The sequence below is a fragment of the Bos grunniens genome, chromosome 27 (assembly GCF_055505025.1).
Source record: "Bos grunniens cultivar Pamir isolate PY7600 chromosome 27, Bosgru_T2T1.0, whole genome shotgun sequence".
Lineage (NCBI taxonomy): Eukaryota > Metazoa > Chordata > Mammalia > Artiodactyla > Bovidae > Bos > Bos grunniens.
Window position 1 is genome coordinate 10,194,397 of NC_141191.1, and position 18,419 is coordinate 10,212,815.

General features: G+C 40.7%; 1 long non-coding RNA gene across 2 annotated transcripts in view; it reads left to right on the top strand.

The window, feature by feature from the left end:
- Positions 1 to 13,259, top strand: part of LOC147343521 (uncharacterized) — a 438,787-nt gene extending 425,528 nt beyond the window's left edge. For both annotated transcript variants that reach the window (XR_015156500.1, XR_015156498.1), the window contains one exon: positions 13,082 to 13,259. This is a non-coding gene — a long non-coding RNA (uncharacterized LOC147343521). The remainder of the gene's footprint in view (positions 1 to 13,081) is intronic.
- Positions 13,260 to 18,419: the final 5,160 nt, after the last annotated feature.

Below are 18,419 nucleotides of genomic sequence, written 5' to 3' on the forward strand. Positions count from 1 at the left end.
AAGTACAGATGCAGGACAAAATACTTGAGTTTAATAAAGAAAAGAAGAGGAAAGGAAAGAATAGAGAAGGAGTTACAGCAAGCCCCATACAACTTTCCTCTGTGTGTCTATAAAATGCCACCTTCGACTGACAAGAAGGTTGCACTGGAGTGAAGCACAGCTGCCCGATAAACCCATCAGTAAATAGAGGATAAAGACAGTCATTTCCATTGTGTACTCAGGAAGTAAATTTCCGGTCAAAAATAAAATCCTCTTGTCCAGAACTAAAATAATAAAATAATATGGCCTTACTAACAATATGGTTAATGACTGAATGAATCTAACAGCAAAGATCAGAAACACATTCCTCTGAAATTTATGAATTACCAAAATTATGTCTGTGATGTAAAGTTGTGTTTAAGTAGGAAGCATGGACTTCATTTTTTAAGAGTGAAAATCTAAAGTTACAAATTGAGTTATCCTATAAAGAGCATAATACTTTAAACAAATAATCTATAAGGACTTAAATAGATGATCACCATGATTTTAATTTAACAAATCATTTATTTCACAGGGAATTGTTTATTTTCCATAGATTTCCAGTTGCACTGTCAGCCACATAAGTTCTGATATTAGCAAGTGCCAACATTCCATCTATTTATAAAATCCCATGTACCCTGTTGCCATTTCGCACAGTGAATACCCATTTGTAAACAAAATGGTGATACATTATGATAGCCAAAGGGCAGAACTTTACCTGGACAGAGATTCATCATTTTTTAATGTGGCACAGCTTGATGTTTGCACGGTCATCAAGCACTCTGAAAGGTGCTTGCGGAGATTGATGACCTAAGCGATTATTTTACTGAAACTTAATAATAGCATCAGCAACTGCAGGTTAATACTGCTCACAACAGAAATAGAACATCCAATGTCATCTGTGCTTATCGTTGGCCAGGTTATATTAATATTATGACCAGAGCAAATGTTAAACAAAATTGGAATCTTATTCTTATTAGTAGTTATATGATATTTTGATATGATACTAGTAAGTACTATATCAAAAATAATTCCTTTGCATATATGCCCAGAAGTGGCATTGCTGGATCATATGGTACTGCTCAGAGAAGGAAATGGCAACCCACTCCAGTGTTCTTGCCTGGAGAATCCCAGGGATGGGGGAGCCTGGTGGGCTGCCGTCTATGGGGTTGCACAGAGTCGGACACAACTGAAGTGACTTAGCAGCAGCAGCATGGTACTGATATTTTTAACTTTTTTAGGAACTGCAATACTTTTTTCCATAGCAACTGCACCACTTTATATTCCCACCAAGAGTGTGCAAGGGTTCCAGTCTCTTCACATCCTAAAATTAAAATCAAGATCTTGAGGACATATCTGCATCTCCATGTTCATATCAGCATTATTTACAGTATCCAAAACATGGAAACAACCTATATATCCATCAACAGATGAATGTATAAAGAAAATATGGTAGATCCATAAAATGGGATATTATTTAGTCTTCAAAAAGAAGGAAAGCCTCCTGTATGCAACATGGATGAGCCTGGAGAACATGAAGCCAAGTGAAATAAGCCAGTCACAGAAGGACAAAGACTGCATGATTCTGACTCTATAAAGAATCTAAAATAGTCAAACTCATAGCAGCCCACCCCACTATTCTTGCCTGGAGAATTCCACAGACAGAGGAGCCTGGTGGGCTACAGTCCATGGGGTCACAAGAGTTGGATTCAACTGAGTGAATAACACTTTCACTTTCATGGAGGCAGAGAGTAGAATGGTGGTTAGCAGGGGCTGGGGGTAGGGGAAAAGGGGAATTGCTGTTCTACAGATATGAAGTGTCATGTGTGCAAAATAAACAATTTCTAGAGATCGGGCTTCCCAGCTGGAGCAGTGGTAAAGAATCCACCTGCCAATGCAGGAGTAGCAAGAGACGTGGGTTTGACCCCTGGGTTGGGAAGATTCCCTGGAGGAGGGCATGGCAACCCATTCCAGTATTCTTGCCTGGAGAATCCCACAGACAGAGGAGCCTGGCAGGTTACAGTCCATAGAGTCACAAAGAGTTGGACGTGACTGAGCATCTAAGCCAACCAGAGATCTGCCATGGTGCCTATAAGTGGCAACACTGGACTGTGTCTTCGTAAGGGGGTAGATTTCATGTTAAATGTTCTTGTGTGTTACTCGGTCGTATCCGACTCTTTGCGAACCCATGGACTGTAGCCCACCAGCTTCCTCTGTCTATGGAATTTTCCAGGTCAGAATACTGGAGTGGGTTGCCATTCCCTTCTCCAGGGAATTTTCCCCAGCCAGGGATCAAACCTAGGTCTCCTTCATGGCAGGCAGATTGAGCCACCAGGGAAGCCCCCAAGTGTTCTTAACAGGTTTTAAGTAACTGTAACATCATGCAACAAAATATAAATGGGTTTATCAAGACAGCCTTTTACTGACTAGATGTCACATGAGAAGCACCAAATGGAAGCTAGAAAGGAAATACCATCATCCTGGTCATTTAGTCTTCTAATGTCATTTAGTGTCTAACGTCAGGCATATCCCAGAAGCCCGTCCTGCAGTTCATGTATGCTTCCTGCAGCATACATCTAGGAGATAAATGGATCAAAGATGATGATTTTTTGGCTTTCTTCTCTTTTCCCAGAAGATGCTTTACTACCTGTTGTTGATTTGAGAGTCTGATGAAAGTATATTTTGCCAGAAAGTACCTCAATTTTGAGCAAAGAAGATTTTTCTATGTATATAATTTAGTCAACTTCGATGATTTCACTGAGAACCTCAGAAATGACGGTGTGACCTCCATGAACAAAGCCACAGGTAAAGAGGTCAAGACACAGCTTCCGTAATATTCTAAAAGTAGCTGAGTTGTTGATTTTAACACCACAGTTGATTCACAGTCATTTCATAGCTTGCTATTTATATCCTTTTTAGAGTTCTTTGCATATATAAAAAATTCAAGAATAAAATACAAATCAGCCAGTGGATTTTTAGTTTAAATTTTGTTGTAAGCATTTTCAACAAAGACAGGCCATTAAAAAGGCTGTCTCTCTTCCAGTGAATTAATGATAGAAGGACAACTCATGTAAACTATTCTGCCGACAGGCCAATAATGAGAACACAGTTAAGGCAGTAAAGCTTGCCAACCACTGATGAGACTCGGGAGAAATTCCTCAACAGATGTTTCCCTGAGCAAATATATACTTTGCCTGCTCTGATTATGACGGTCTTGAGAATTCCTGACTCGATTCAACATGCAGCTACTCTTCAGCAGGCTCATAAAAATATGATTCGTACAAAGAGCATATTCTAAATTTTCCTTTCCTAAGAACCAATCTATAACGTATTTATGGTACTCGGTCCCATATGGCGGAGCCAAACAGCACTGTTCATATCACTATAATTAAAGTTGTGTCAGCATTTTATTATGCACAAAAGGAGGCAAAGCCTTTTTGTTTTGTTTTTTTCATTTTATAAGCTTTCTTTCATCGCTGCAATAATCTGCTCTGACCTCCCATCTGTCTCCTGCTAAGAATTTCTGATGTCTTGCTCTTGGCTGAATGATTTGTGTACAAACAGCTTAAAAGAGCTCGTTTTTGAAAACCAGGAGATGGTTCCTGACAGAGGGTTCCACCTTTCAGGTTCCTGGCTAATCATTCTAATATTCCGAAGACTTGCTTCTGGAATGAGCATTAGCAGGAAATAGCTGGCAGTTTGTAGGAGCAATAAGACAAAATAAACAGATAGTGGTGCCTCACAATTACTGTGGAGAAGGAAATGGCAGCCCACTCCAGCGCTCTTGCCTAGAGAATCCCATGGACAGAGGAGCCTGATGGGCTGCCGTCTACGGGGTCGCACAGAGTCGGACACGACTGAAGTGACTTAGCAGCAGCAGCAGCATGATTATTGAGTCCATTATGATGTCAGTCACTGGCAAATCTGTGGTTTTACTAATAGTCATTTGTGTGTATTGAAGCCTAATTATTTTAATTATTTTTTTCTAAAAATCTTCATTTTCTAAATTTTTAATTGGGTGAGAAATACCAAAATACCCTTGGTAGTTGCATAACATTGGGCAGTTAATTAACTGTAGCTCAACCATAGATTCCCTGAGTACTGGGTGGGTAGAAAGAACATTTACTTCATCAAACAACATGAGGATCAAATTGGATAATCCCCATGGGGGCTGAACATCACGCCCAGACCTAGAATGCCTTGCCTAGAATGCCTCCAGCCTACTTACTGCCATACGGGCCTCACTCTGCACTTGCTTGAAATAATCTGTGGGGCTCTAACTTCTTACCTCAAACTTTTAAAAAATGTAAATGCAAGCAACAAATTAACCAAACCAACAACTACTGTAAGATTAATAATTATCTTCTAGGGTTCCATGAAGGGGGAAGTTTATGTCTATTTCATTTTATTTGTGTAATTGGAGGACAATTGCTTTACAATGTTATGTCAGTTTCTGCTGTACAGCATCCTGAATCAGCTATGAGTGTATGTTTATCCCCTCTCTTGAGCCTCCCTCTCACTCCCCATCCACCCCTCTTGGTCATCGCAGAGCACTGAGTGGAGCTCCCCATGTCATGTAGCAGCTTCCCGTGAGCTGTCTGTTTTACCCGTGGTAATGTGTGTATGTCAGTGCTTTTCTCTCAACATAGTCCTTGACTATGCAGAGGTATGTGCTTCATAAAACACTAGTCTTCAGAGCTGTTAAAAAGTTATGATCTTATGTCTAGTTATACAATTACTTAAGTGAAAAAAACATTTCTGAAGCTGTGGATTCAACGTCTGATGTGGTTGATAGGTGAAAAAGATGGCCTTGGGCCTTGATCTGGTATTCTTTTATTACCACATGAATCTAGTATTAGAACCAGTATTAACTCACATTTTAAACAAGAGGCTTTTTAAGCTCAAACTGAAAGACATGGTGTTTTCAAGGAGCACTGATCAAAGGGCCCCATCACAGTGATTGGCATGGAGCCAAAACCCTCAGAAGTCCTGGGGCAAAGAGGGGTCCATACACTTCCTTACACCCCCTTATCATGGCCTGAAAATGTTGTTTATCCGTGCCTCTTGATGATAAACCACAGTTGTCCCCAGCATCTCAAATCCCCATGTGCAGAATTCCCAGTATTTCAGGAGCATCTCTTATCCAACCCCACTTAGAAGAATAATTCCATCTGTGCATCACTAGAAAGAAGAAGGATCTGGCTAATAATATTCCCCCTCTTGTCTTTTAAGCATTATGTGTTTTTAGATCACCTTAAAATATTTAGTGTACAGTTTAGTGAGAGCCCAGTGATCATTCAGCTGTATCAAAAATTTATCAACTGTGAATTAACCACCAGGGCCACCTTTCATCACAACAGCAGAATGACCAGCACATATCCTGAGCTGTATTGCTAGGTTTCTTTTCATTGGCATTTTCAAAGTTGACAAGAGGCAGATTCCATAATACAGCTTTAAAAAAAAAAACAACTGGCCTTAATGCTTTATTATCACCATCGAAGTATTTCCACATGTCCTGATAGGCAAGAGCATTCAAATTTTAGAAGGACTTCCCTGTTATCAAAAGAGAAGTCATATGTGCCCCCTTCCCTTACCGATTGTGACATTCTCGGCGACGGAAAGCTGCTAGACCCATTACTGATCGCATCCTGCCCTGTCGTTTCTCTCGCTGTCTAGTCATCCGCCAGCCCCCGCCGTCTTTCCCAACCCGTCCGCCCACTTCTCTGCAGCCCATCAGGGTCCCTGGTTCCTGGCTTTTCTTCTGCGGCCGGATAGGCTGCTACTTTGCTATTGTCCTCCAGGGGGCGCTGCTGGACCGCGAGCCTGCTCTCTCGTGTAGCGCCGGGTTCCTGCCCGCCTCCTGCCAGCCACAAGCAGAAACGCTCTGTAAGAGCAATAGCGCCGTTTTTAACCAGTGCTATAAGCTACGGTTTTTACGTCTGATTCCGAAAGACAGTTTGTTGATACGAATGAGATACAAACACCCAGCACCCTAAAGGTAGCTAGGTTCTTTTTCTAGGTGATGGTTTTGCAAAAAAAACATGCACTGTCTCTGCAAAAGTCTTAGTAGTTCATTATACAGGCCAGTATAAGCATTCTGTTTACTGAATTCCACGAAAACGCTGACATTTTTTTGCCTTTTAATTCGTTATATTTAAGCCATGAATTAAATAATAAACCTGAGTCTGTTAATCCTATTATAGAATTATGTATTAATAATTATAATAGTTTATAATGATATTATTATAACTGCCTTATAATTATATATTGCTGCATCAGTATTCCTTATAGAGAATATTGTCTAAATATTTAAATATATTAATGTTAACATGTGCTTAACCTACAAGGAGCACTATAACTCATTGTAACTTTAATCAACAATACTATAAAGCACTTAATATTTCTGTCACATCTCTTCTGTTTCATAATAACATATACAGATGTTCTAAATTTGCTTTATATATATATATCACATTTATTTGTGTATTAAAACACATCTTTCAGAAACAGTTTTAAACACAGTTTCAAAAGCATCTTCTACATGGTGTCTGTGATACAAATGAACTAGCTGAAATCATGGAGAAAACATCTGTTAAAAGGAATAAATACTGTGTCACAGTTCAGTTCAGTTCAGTCACTCAGTCGTGTCCGACTCTTTGCCACCCCATGAATCGCAGCACGCCGGGCCTCCCTGTCCATCAACAACTCCCGGAGTTCACTCAGACTCACGTCCATCGAGTCAGTGATGCCATCCAGCCATCTCATCCTCTGTCGTCCCTTCTCCTCCTGCCCCCAATCCCTCCCAGCATCAGAGTCTTTTCCAATGAGTCAACTCTTCCCATGAGGTGGCCAAAGTACTGGAGTTTCAGCTTTAGTATCATTCCTTCCAAAGAAATCCCAGGGCTGATCTCCTTCAGAATGGACTGGTTGGATCTCCTTACAGTCCAAGGAACTCTCAAGAGTCCTCTCCAACACCACAGTTCAAAAGCATCAATTCTTCGGTGCTCAGCTTTCTTCACAGTCCAACTCTCACATCCATACATGACCACAGGAAAAACCATAGCCTTGACTAGATGGATCTTTGTTGGCAAAGTAATGTCTCTGCTTTTTAATATGCTATCTAGGTTGGTCAGTGCTTTATTAATCATCATGACATTGATTGCTGTAAAAGTATAAAAGAAGAATGAGTGATATTTATAAAACATAAATAAGATCATGTCACATCTCTGCTAAAATCTTAGAGTCACTTCCTATTGAAATAAAAATGCAGAAGTTAGGCTCCAAATCCTGACATGACCCCCTTCCTCTTACCTGCCCTGCTCCCAGCACCTAAGCTCACATCACAGTGTGCTTCTGTTGCTTCTCTGAACAGCAAGCATGCCCACATGGTCTTACCCCTCACTCAGAATTCCCCTTATCGAGAATTCCTCCAGCTCTTTGCCTGACTCACTGCTACTCTCCTGTCCAATGTCAGGTTACATGTCATTTTCTGAGCCCAACCCTGCCTCTCACTCCACCACACTCTCCCACAACACCCTCTGCTGTGATCTTCCTGGCACTTGTTAGATTTGTAATTTTTGATAGGCTTTGCATGATTATGTGTCTTTAGATTCAGCTACAGTTGGAGTAGGGGTCTTCACTTACTGGCTAACAACATGGCTAGCCAGTTGTGATCCCAGCTTTGCCATGTACAACCTCTGTGATCCATATTTCTCATATGTAAAATGTGGTGAGGATTCATTAAGTAAAAGGCCCATGCGTGCATGCAGGCTAAGTCACGTCAGTCATGTCCGGCTCTTTGCAACCCTTTGGACTGTAGACAGCCAGGCCCTGTTCATGGATTCTCCAGGCAAGAATACTGGAGTGGGTTGCCACGCCCTCCTCCAGGTATCTTCCTGACCCATGGATCAAACCCATGTCTCTTGTGTCTCCTGCTTTGGCGGGGAGGTTTTTTGTTTTCTTTTTTTTTTTTTTTTTTTACCACTAGTGCCTCCTGGGAAGCCCTAAAGCCCCATGCTGCTGCTGCTGCTGCTAAGTCGCTTCAGTCGTGTCTGATTCTGTGCCACCCCATAGACGGCAGCCCACCAGGCTCCACCACCCCTGGGATTCTCCGGCAAGAACACTGGAGTGGGTTGCCTAAAGGCCCATAGTAATTACTATATAAGTACTTATACAGTACTTTCTTTTTCACTTCATATCCAATGGTTAACATATAATATTGAAAAGTGTTCACCATCTGAATTAGTGAATGAAAATCTTTTACTTGTCCTCATCTATCTATATATCAAAGGAAGGAACTCTTCCAGTTCACAGGGACATGGATCTTAATTTTCTTCAGTGTTTTGGGGGAAAGAATGAGGATGAGAACTAGGAGGAGCAAGGGCGCGTGTGACCGACATTAAGGTCGCTTTCCATTCTACTTTACCATCGCTCCTACACTCCAGGCTTTCGAGCGCACCTGGTGTATAGAAAGGCTATGATCCATGGTAGCTATTTAATTCCTAAAGCATTTTTTTGAGCACCTACTATGCTGTAGGCATTATTCTGACTGTCAGGGATATAGAAGAGAAGCACACAAACAAAAAACTCCTCCTTTATGGGACGTGCCTTCTGTCACCATAGGAAACCTTCTGGTTTATCTCCAACTCTCTGTGGATTTCTAAAGTAAATATGATGAAATGTTTGGTACTCTCTCTCTACCCACCCCCGGGAATTCCAGATCTACCTACTCAGGTTTCCTTGAGCATTTGTGGAATCTCAGAGCTGATCTGGGGCTTTTCTAGAAAAGGCCATAGGAAAATCTAAGTAAATTAATGAAGCGTTTCTCAGTGTACCTTGTAGTAATGGTTGCTACTCAAACGCATAATCCATGGACACATTTGTATGAAGAGTAGTTTTTGGAAAATCTTTAAAATTATCATTACTGTAGCTTTTCTTGCTTTCTTCTGTTTCATCTTGTGTTGACTGTTGACTGTTGACCTTCTTACTAATGTATCTACTTAATACCAGATAAGACTTTTCCTACTTTGCTGCTGCTGCTGCTAAGTCGCTTCAGTCGTGTCTGACTCTGTGTGACCCCATAGACGGCGGCCCACCAGGCTCCCCCGTCCCTGGGATTCTCCAGGCAAGAACACCTACTTTGCAGACTTGGGCAAATCTGTGTGTCAGTTTCCACATCTGTAAAGTGGGGATAATAACAATTATTGCTTCATAAAATTACTGAGGATTAATGAGTCAATACATGTAACTTGTATAGTTCTGAATTAATGTTAGTTTTCTTATTATTGTGATATGCCTCCTGATGGACCAAGAGAGTCTTTATTCCAGGAACTGATTTCTGTACAATGCACTGGGGAGATATTAGACTTCTTCAAGACATTGAACATGCTGAAAATGCCAATTAAGTTCACTCTGGCAACTTCAAAAGGAGCTGTGGGTCAGCAGGCACAGTCAAATCAGCCTTCATAAGAAAGACAAGGAGATAAAAACCAGTCATTCATGCCATGGGAGCACTGCGGGTCAGTACAGGGACAGGAGAATCCTGTTTCAACTGAGACAGCCTTGGCGATGTTATGGGAAAATGGGATGTGCATGTTCTGTGTGGTGAATGGTGGCTCAGCCTGGCTGTACTTAAAGTTAAAAGCTCTCATATTACCAATAAGATCTCTTAGGTCTCCCTCTACACACAAAATTGTGAATATAAAAATGAGAAATGCAGATAGAATCTTATCACACAGTGTACACCATCTAACCAAAAACTCTTTTCTGTATACAGTTGATAACTTTACACTGAATGCCCTATAGTTAAATATCATGGAAAGCAATTATGCTCGTGCCTTCCTCCCAAACAAGTCATTTAAAATTCTTTGTCCACAAATCCCCATCCTATCAACCTAACCCGCCAAATGAACCAGCAAATATCATTAATATAAAAAACAATCTTGCAGACAGAAAAATTGTCAAGTTTTATGTCCTTGATCTTATTTTCTCTACCAAGCCCTTCACTAGGCTGATGAGCAATGCTGATGGGGAACAGCGGTCAAGGGAAGTCAGTGATTCCAAGAACAAAAGTCAGATGAGCAATCAGGAATTTGGATACTGATATATTAGGAAACAAGAAAAGAGAAGTAAAATTTCAAAAATGGTAGAGGTGGGGGCTTGGTTATGTGTGCTGATAGGGTTTGTAAAGCAGGCTCAGCTGATAGTTTGCACCTGGTTTAAGCTAGTTAACCCTCCCGTTTTGCCTGCATGCAGTACGGTTATCAAAGTCCCCTGATGCTGAGATAGCCCATACGTGTCTTGGTGATTCACGTCCAGAGATGAGGCGCATCCTGTGGGACTGAGGAGGGACGCGGAGGGACTGTGCCTGCACGGATTCAGGAGTCTCTGTGGTCGGTGGTTGCCTGTGAAGTCTTCTGTCCACCACACCCTTTACATGCATTAAAGCCTCACACGCGTGCATCCACTGGGTACGTGTCACCCTTTCAAATGTGCAACCCCGTGTCATCACAGCACTGACTCAGCTGAAGCATTTCTTCTCATGGCTCATTTCAAGGGTGAGATACGATGGTCCTCCAGCCCTGTCCATTAGGAATTCCTTTTATACTTACACGCCATATGGATCTAAATTCTGCTGTGACAAACCCAGCTACCTCTTCTTATTCTGTAAAATGATATTTGTTACATGTCATCTTCTGTATCTGTAGTTGGAGTCAGAATTTTGATTTTTGTGATACAACTGAAAATACTGATTTTCAGTAAATTAAAAAATACCATGTGAAGGAATGTTTAAAATTTTGCACCATATAGCTTTAAGATTATCTCTTCCAGAGATCCATCTGCATAGCTCAGAGAGATTTGAAGAGCAGAGTGAGTCTTCTAGACTCTCAGTCAGAAGTAAAGTTGTGTTTTTTCCCTGTGACACCATTGGTATTTGCAACCCCAGCATGGACAGATTGCTTCAGAGCAGTCAGAGGGCTTTGCCTTAGAAAGGTGTTCTTAAGTGTCAACTACTCCTACACAAAAGGCCAGATAACAATTGAAACTGGACTCTAATATGTAACCACCTTACTGTATTCAAAAAGAGTCTTCTCCTAACAGAGCTTGGGGAATAAATATGTTTAAGGCAAAAATGACAAAGGTTAATGTATTAACTAATAAAAGTTTGCAAGCACAAGTTAAGTGTAAAATGCAACAAAATAATTTACCACAAGGTGAAAACCTTCAAACAAGGTATCAGAAAGACACTTTTTAAAAAGTTTCTTCTCTTACTGAGTCTTTTTTTTCCCCTTTCAATGAATTCTTTTTCAAATAATAAGTCCTTGCTTCAAAGAGATAAACAAGCATAAATAAAACAAAGACAATGGAAGTTAGTTTATGTCTCTGCCCCTCTGCCTCAGATAGCTTCGGGAGCCAATTGAGCTTTCTCCTGCGGTTTCCGTGGGGTCGATACTGTTCCTGCTGTGTATGTGCGATTATCTCTCAGTTGAATCTTCCATAATAAAATGAATCCCCCAGAGCTTCAAAGCCAATTAGCCTACAGTTGTATTTTTCCTTTTTTCCCTATGAATTTCTACTTTAGTTTAAAACACAGTTACTGATAAAAACAGCAAAAATGACACAGAGGATATGTTTACATCAGACCTATATCAACACACGCATCAAGTGAGGAGAGCCTTTAGTTAGCAGTCAAGAGGCTATCGCACGCTCAGCACACCCAGGTTGGCCCAGCTGCCCCTGTGAGGAGATAAGACTCTTCTTACCTCGAGGTGGACTGGACCTTCCATACCATGCCGTTGAAAGATAAGGTGGGTCTTGCTCTGCCGGAAGTGCAAATATATTCATTGCAGTTTATATTAATTAATTACAAATACATTAATTGCAATAAATAGAATTATTGGTTGATTGACTTCAATATAATCAAGGCTTTATTAGAAAATACAAATCAGTTCAGTTCAGTTGCTCAGTCATGTCCGACTCTTTGCAACCCCATGAATCGCAGCACGCCAGGCCTCCCTGTCCATCACCAACTCCCAGAGTTCACTCAAACTCATGTCCATCGAGTCAGTGATGCCATCCAGCCATCTCATCCTCTGTCGTCCCCTTTTCCTCCTGCCCCCAATCCCTCCCAGCATCAGAGTCTTTTCCAGTGAGTCAACTCTTCACATGAGGTGGCCAAAGTACTGGAGTTTCAGCCTTGGCATCATTCCTTCCAAAGAACACCCAGTCCTTTAGAATGGACTGGTTGGATCTCCTTGCAGTCCACAGGACTCTCAAGAGTCTTCTCCAACACCACAGTTCAAAAACATCAATTCTTTGGCGCTCAGCCTTCTTCACAGTTCAACTCTCACATCCATATTTGACCACTGGAAAAACCATAGCCTTGACTAGACGGACTTTTGTTGGCAAAGTAATGTCTCTGCTTTTCAATATGCTATCTAGGTTGGTCATAACTTTTCTACCAAGGAGTAAGCGTCTTTTAATTTCATGGCTGCAGTCACCATCTGCTGTGATTTTGATGCATTACCATTAAGTATAACACAAAATCAAAATCCCTCTGTCCATGAGCTGGGTGCCATTTATTTTCATAATTTAAGAATATTAAACAAGGAAAAGAGGTGTCCTGTCTGGGGGAGCGGGCATCATCTGTTTTAGGAGTCTCATGACATATGGTTTATACATACACACTATGAGAATTGAATCAAGTATCTGCTGCTTATGACTCTCATTAAAAATAGATAAATGGGTTTTGATTGCAAATCTAAGTGTGGCAGTTCTCAATCAATGGTGGTCCACACTAAACAAACACTGCGGTTGGCTTGACACTTCAGGCTAGATCCCACCCTATCTCTGATTGAGATGTGGGAAAACTGGAAACATCATTGATCCATGTTATCTAGGGTTCTGGCTGCATATCAGGTTCCTCAGATTAAACGTACTTGAGTGAGCTTTGTAAAGTGAAAATGAGGTCAAAACCATGTTTTCCTGACAAAACAATGTCATGGAAATTGAAGATTTTCTGCCTCGGTAACTGCCCCTTTTCCTGCTTCTTTTGTCTCCATAGAAGTTGCATCAGAGGCCATGCGGAGTCAGCCTCATGGGACGGCATCGCTGGTCCCTGCACCACGACCAGCCTCAGATCCAGTGTTTGTCCCCGAGAATTGGTCCCCAGGGATCTGCCCTCGATTGTGGACATATTTCTAGGGCCTCAACTAGAATCTGTCCCTCCAGTCTTCCTTAAGGTAAGCCTGTAGTTCTCTGTGTTCATCTTTTCGATTGTGGACATATTTCTAGGGCCTCAACTAGAAGCTGTCCCTCCGGTCTTCCTTAAGGTAAGCCTGTAGTTCTCTGTGTTCATCTTTTCCTCACCGAAATATTTGGGGTGGATCGTTCTTACTTTGGGTTCTGGCTGATACAGAGTCTAGTAGTAGAAGCAGTTGCAAGCAGAAGTCCTCAGGGGTGGGCGGTCAGGAGTAACTGTGAGACCTGTCTGGGTGTGGAGCAAAGTTAACGAATGGAAAACAAGTGCGTGCTCACAGCACCCAGTTACTCATATTATCACATTCGGTCACTTGTGATGAAGTGCCGACTGGAGGGAAAGCTTTGAGAGACCAGATGCCTGTTGGGATAGACCACTTAGAGGGAATAAAGAGCACGGAACCCCAGCTACTTCTCATTACACTGGAGAGTTGAAAGAAGAAGACAGAGAAAGAAAAAGGACACACTCTCTGAGTTTTAAATTCTCAGCCCAAGACATGGTTAGAAAATTAAGGACCATTTAGCATGATCTCTTGCAGCCACAGAACTGACATAGCTAGAGATCAGACACAGAATCAGTTCCAATAATTTGCTAAATTGCAATATAAATTGAATGGAAAGCCTTTTATGACTCATACATCAAAGCAGGAACATTTATTAAGAGAAAGTAGAATCCTAAAGGACATTTTGGTGGATTCAGATGCACTTGATCACTCTGTATTCCCAAAGACCAGTGAAAGTGCCTCTGCCAGCAGGCCCCCGCTCTAATGAAACAAGCCCTGATGGTGTGGATCCTCTGATACTTCACCGCTCAAAGGGAGGACAGCACCTCGTCTTCACCTCTGCCTCTCCTGTACCTTGTAGACACTACACCTGTGACAAGAGTGGGCCCCCAGGTTGTCCCAGCAAGATCCATCCAGATGGATCCACGACACTGCTTATTGAGGGAAATCTAAAGACTATATGTGAGGATAGGTTCTCAGAGGGCTAAACAGAGGAAAAAGAAATATAACTATTGATTAGGCCAAGTGTATCAACATGGGTGTATCTACCAGAGATTATATGCTCAAGGTGCCAATGCAAATTTCCCAATATGGTATTAAATATTGGCTTGGTTCATCGGTGGCCTGCACGAAATGAAGGTGAGATGCCTGAAAGTATTAGGGTAATATAAAAAAAGAATTCTAAACTTACATGTGTCCCTAAGTCACTCAATCTACAAGAGTTTCTCTTGAAGGTACCTAAAGGAGTCTCCTGTTACCTAGCATTTAGGAATAAACTGGCTATAAACCACTGGAGGAAACAATGGGAAAATATGAGTCCACACCAAAATATATTAAATATATAAATTAAGTATATGTGCTTAGTTGCTCAGTTGTATCCAACTCTTTGCAACCCCATGGACTGCAGCCTGCCTTCTCTGTCTATGGGGATTCTCCAGGCAAGAATACTGGAGTGGGTTGCCATGCTCTCCTCCAGGGGATCTTTCCAACCTAGGGATCAAATCCCGGTCTCCCACATTGTAGGAGGATTCTTTACCATTTGAGCCACCAGGGAAGACCAAATTAATATATATATACGCACACACACACCTTCATATATATATATATATATATATGTATGTATATATATATATATGTATATATATATATATGTATATATTTTGGTATAGACATACAGAAAATATGCACTGTTATCTATGAAACATAAATATTTATACTAATATATACAAAAGAAAGAAAAAGGGAAAAGTGCTCTCGCTTTAGGAGAATACCAACTGTTAATTGGTAAGTGTGAGGGAGTGCTGGAATTATAGTAAACATTGGTTATAGTAAATATTGATACAGGCAAGAATCATCAATTGATGTGGAAACCAGAGGGACAGATTTTGATAAGAAGCAAAATATTTGTGTGATCTTAAATTGTCCCTGTAGATTGTTTAGTCACTGCAACATATGGTGAAGAAATCAGTCAACACGCTCTCTGGGTGATAAAGATGTACCTGACACTGTGTGTCTCTTGAGTTGATACCCTGAGAAGGATGGCTAATATGTAGTGTTCTGGCTAGGAATACATACCCTGCATTCCATCACTAGGAAACATCAAATGAACACAAAACAGGAACATTTCCTCCTGTTTTATGAAAGGTAGGGGAGGTTTGTATTCTGCATGAATGCTAATAGTAGTAAATAGTAGAAATATTAAGATAAGAAGGGCTTTGCTGCTAAGTCGCTTCAGTAGTGTCCGACTCTGTGCGACCCCATAGATGGCAGCCCACCAGGCTCCCCCGTCCCTGGGATTCTCCAGGCAAGAACACTGGAGTGGGTTGCCATTTCCTTCTCCATGTCTAAAGAAGGGCTTTAGACATGTTCTAAATTCAATGAGTCTCAAAAAACATGACAACTGAATGTAATGTCTAACCCTTGACTGCATTTTATGCAAACAAATTCAACAGGACATTACTGGGTCAACAGACCAAAGAGAAAAATGTATGATAGATAAAGCAAAAGTACGAAATTTATGTTAAACTTACTGAAGATGACAATGTAACAGTTGTTACATGAGAATATATCTTTTTGCATAGGATTTAAAATTTTAGTGGCAGAAGACCCAGAGATAGGCAACTTACTTCCTAGTGTTGCAGGGGAGAATCCATTGATAAAGCAAATGGCACAAACCATAAACAATACAGTGAACCAGGTAAAGGGGCATTTATTGTTCTTCATATAGGCTTATTTTTTCACCTATGCTGTAAGTTTGAAATTATTTCCAAATTTAAAAATTAGTATATATTTTATTTTAGAAATACACCCAGCACTTTAAAAGATATCCCCCGCAGGCCTTATATAAGAAGGTGGACATGCAGCCATTGATATAGGCTCACTGATTTCCATGAGGAGGATTGGACCCCAGATCGGAAAAGACCAATTGGCAGCTATGCTAGAAACAAGGTGCTCATGATCACAAAAACAGGCAGCGGGGACAGAAAGATAATCAGGATAATCTGTGCCACAGACATCTCTGGTAGCTTCTGACTTACCAGGGGCCCTCTTAGACTGAAATGGTTGGCAGACAGTTAGAGTCCAACTTGGTCTGAGTCAGCTCAAAAGTCTCGAGTGTCGTAATCAAAAGCCTGACTTTGACACATAAAGGAGTAGAAAGCCATCTCATCTAATCATTAGGTGTAAATCACTTCTCAAAACCAGGAGTGAAAGGAAATAAGTAAGACAGATTCCCTTCAGGAAGGACCTGTGACTGCTGATTTCCTTTCTGGTCTTTCCCAAAAAGACATAGGACCGCTTGTCATGGGACTGGACTGGGAAATTCCCAGACCTTTCAGGTCTCAGCTTAGACTCTTTATGGAGCTTGGATTAATACATAGGTTTGTAAGGATCCTAGTATATTTTACCTCTATCTTCCCTACCTGAGTTCAGAATCGTTCAAGATTTACAGTCAAAGGAGATCAAAATATATTTTTAATACTAACAAATATATTGAAAAACTTTTTCAGATGTGGTCAGGTAGGTTAGGTCATCCCAGGCCAACCACGGACCTACCCAACCTTCGTGTTGGGACAGAACATAACCTCCCCCTGCACACTATGGTATGACATTAGAGTTGCCTAATAAGCAGCCGCAATGGAGGCTACTGCTTCAGTTGTCAGTGTTTGAGGCTAAACTGAATTGACTATTTTATGACCTTCTTGGCCATTTGATCCTTTATCTACAAGCCACTAAGTGGATGAATTGTAAGAACATGGCATCTTAACCATTTGAATGGTTCCCTGAATTAATAAAAACAAGGTATAGAATTGCTATTCAGGCAACAAATAAGCAATACACCTATGGAAGTTTTCAAATTCTCTTTCATTTTCAGACCAGGGAATACGTGAGGAGCTATGAGTCATGTCAAAGATATAAAGGGATTACTGTTAACGCAAATTTTTTTCAACGTAGCAGCTGTGCAGAAAAATTTTCATAATAATGATTGCATTTAATTACATAAAGAGCGCTAAGGTCTCTTTTCATTTTATCTCAGTAATGAAGCTTTGATTCTGAAGATAATCCTGGCCTTTCTTTGTCAAGGCCAGCATGTGAGCAACAGTAAATTCAACTCCATTTCAGCTATCCTGAGAGGATAAAACAAGAATAATTTTCCACATATGTTATGAAAATGAAAACTATTAACTGTTGGGCATATGTTCTTTAATATACTCCAAGTATATATAGATAGATAGACAGATGTCCAGAAAGAGAAAGAATTAGCCCCTGAATCATTTCTCAAGTTAACGGTAACACCATTCAACAAAAATTAAATACCATGAGAGTCTTTAAAAAACAGCAGTAGTTTATTACGTCTCCTGGTACCCTTGCCTATTTGTGTGAGATTTAGCAGTGGCTCTGATGGCTTACTGCATCTCTCACCCGTTGTTTCTGAAAAGATCACTGGTTTTATGAAAATAATTAGAGAACCCAGCTCTGCCACATGAACTAGAGTCTTGAGGTTAAATAAAATGGAAAGAACACGGCACACATGTGGACTATCAGGAAAACCTGACCAGCAGGTACACAGAGTTGTGTCATCTGCTGAGAAGACACATGAAGATGGATAGTATAGTAAATTCACTGGGGACCTTCATGCTTACACCATTCATTACAATCTTCCACGGACATTGACATCTGACACGTTACAACCAGAGAATTTACAGCTGATTTGACACACGGTATCCAGACATTTCCAAAATATTTCTGTGTGTTTTTATTGAGGAATGAACATTTCTCCTATATGTTTTTAAAAGACAAATGGATGGAGACATTTTTAAATAGGCTTCCTGATTTCAGTGAAGAAGTCAGATGTTGGTAAATTAATTGGACACCTCCAACAAAAATTCTGTTTCAAAAATTAATCATCTTTAAAAGTCATTCAAAAAGATGGTGGCAGTACCAAAAAAAAATCAGTTCAAGTGGCCAAGTTCTGTGAGAGGTTAGAATTAGAAGACCTAGGTTTAGAGCCAGAATCTGTTTCTTCAAAGGAGAGTGACTTCAGCAGGTCTCAAACTTTCTGAGATTGGCTTTTTCAATATGAAACAGACACAACAAGCCATACCTTGTTGACTTTATGAAGTTCTTATGAGGACAAAATAA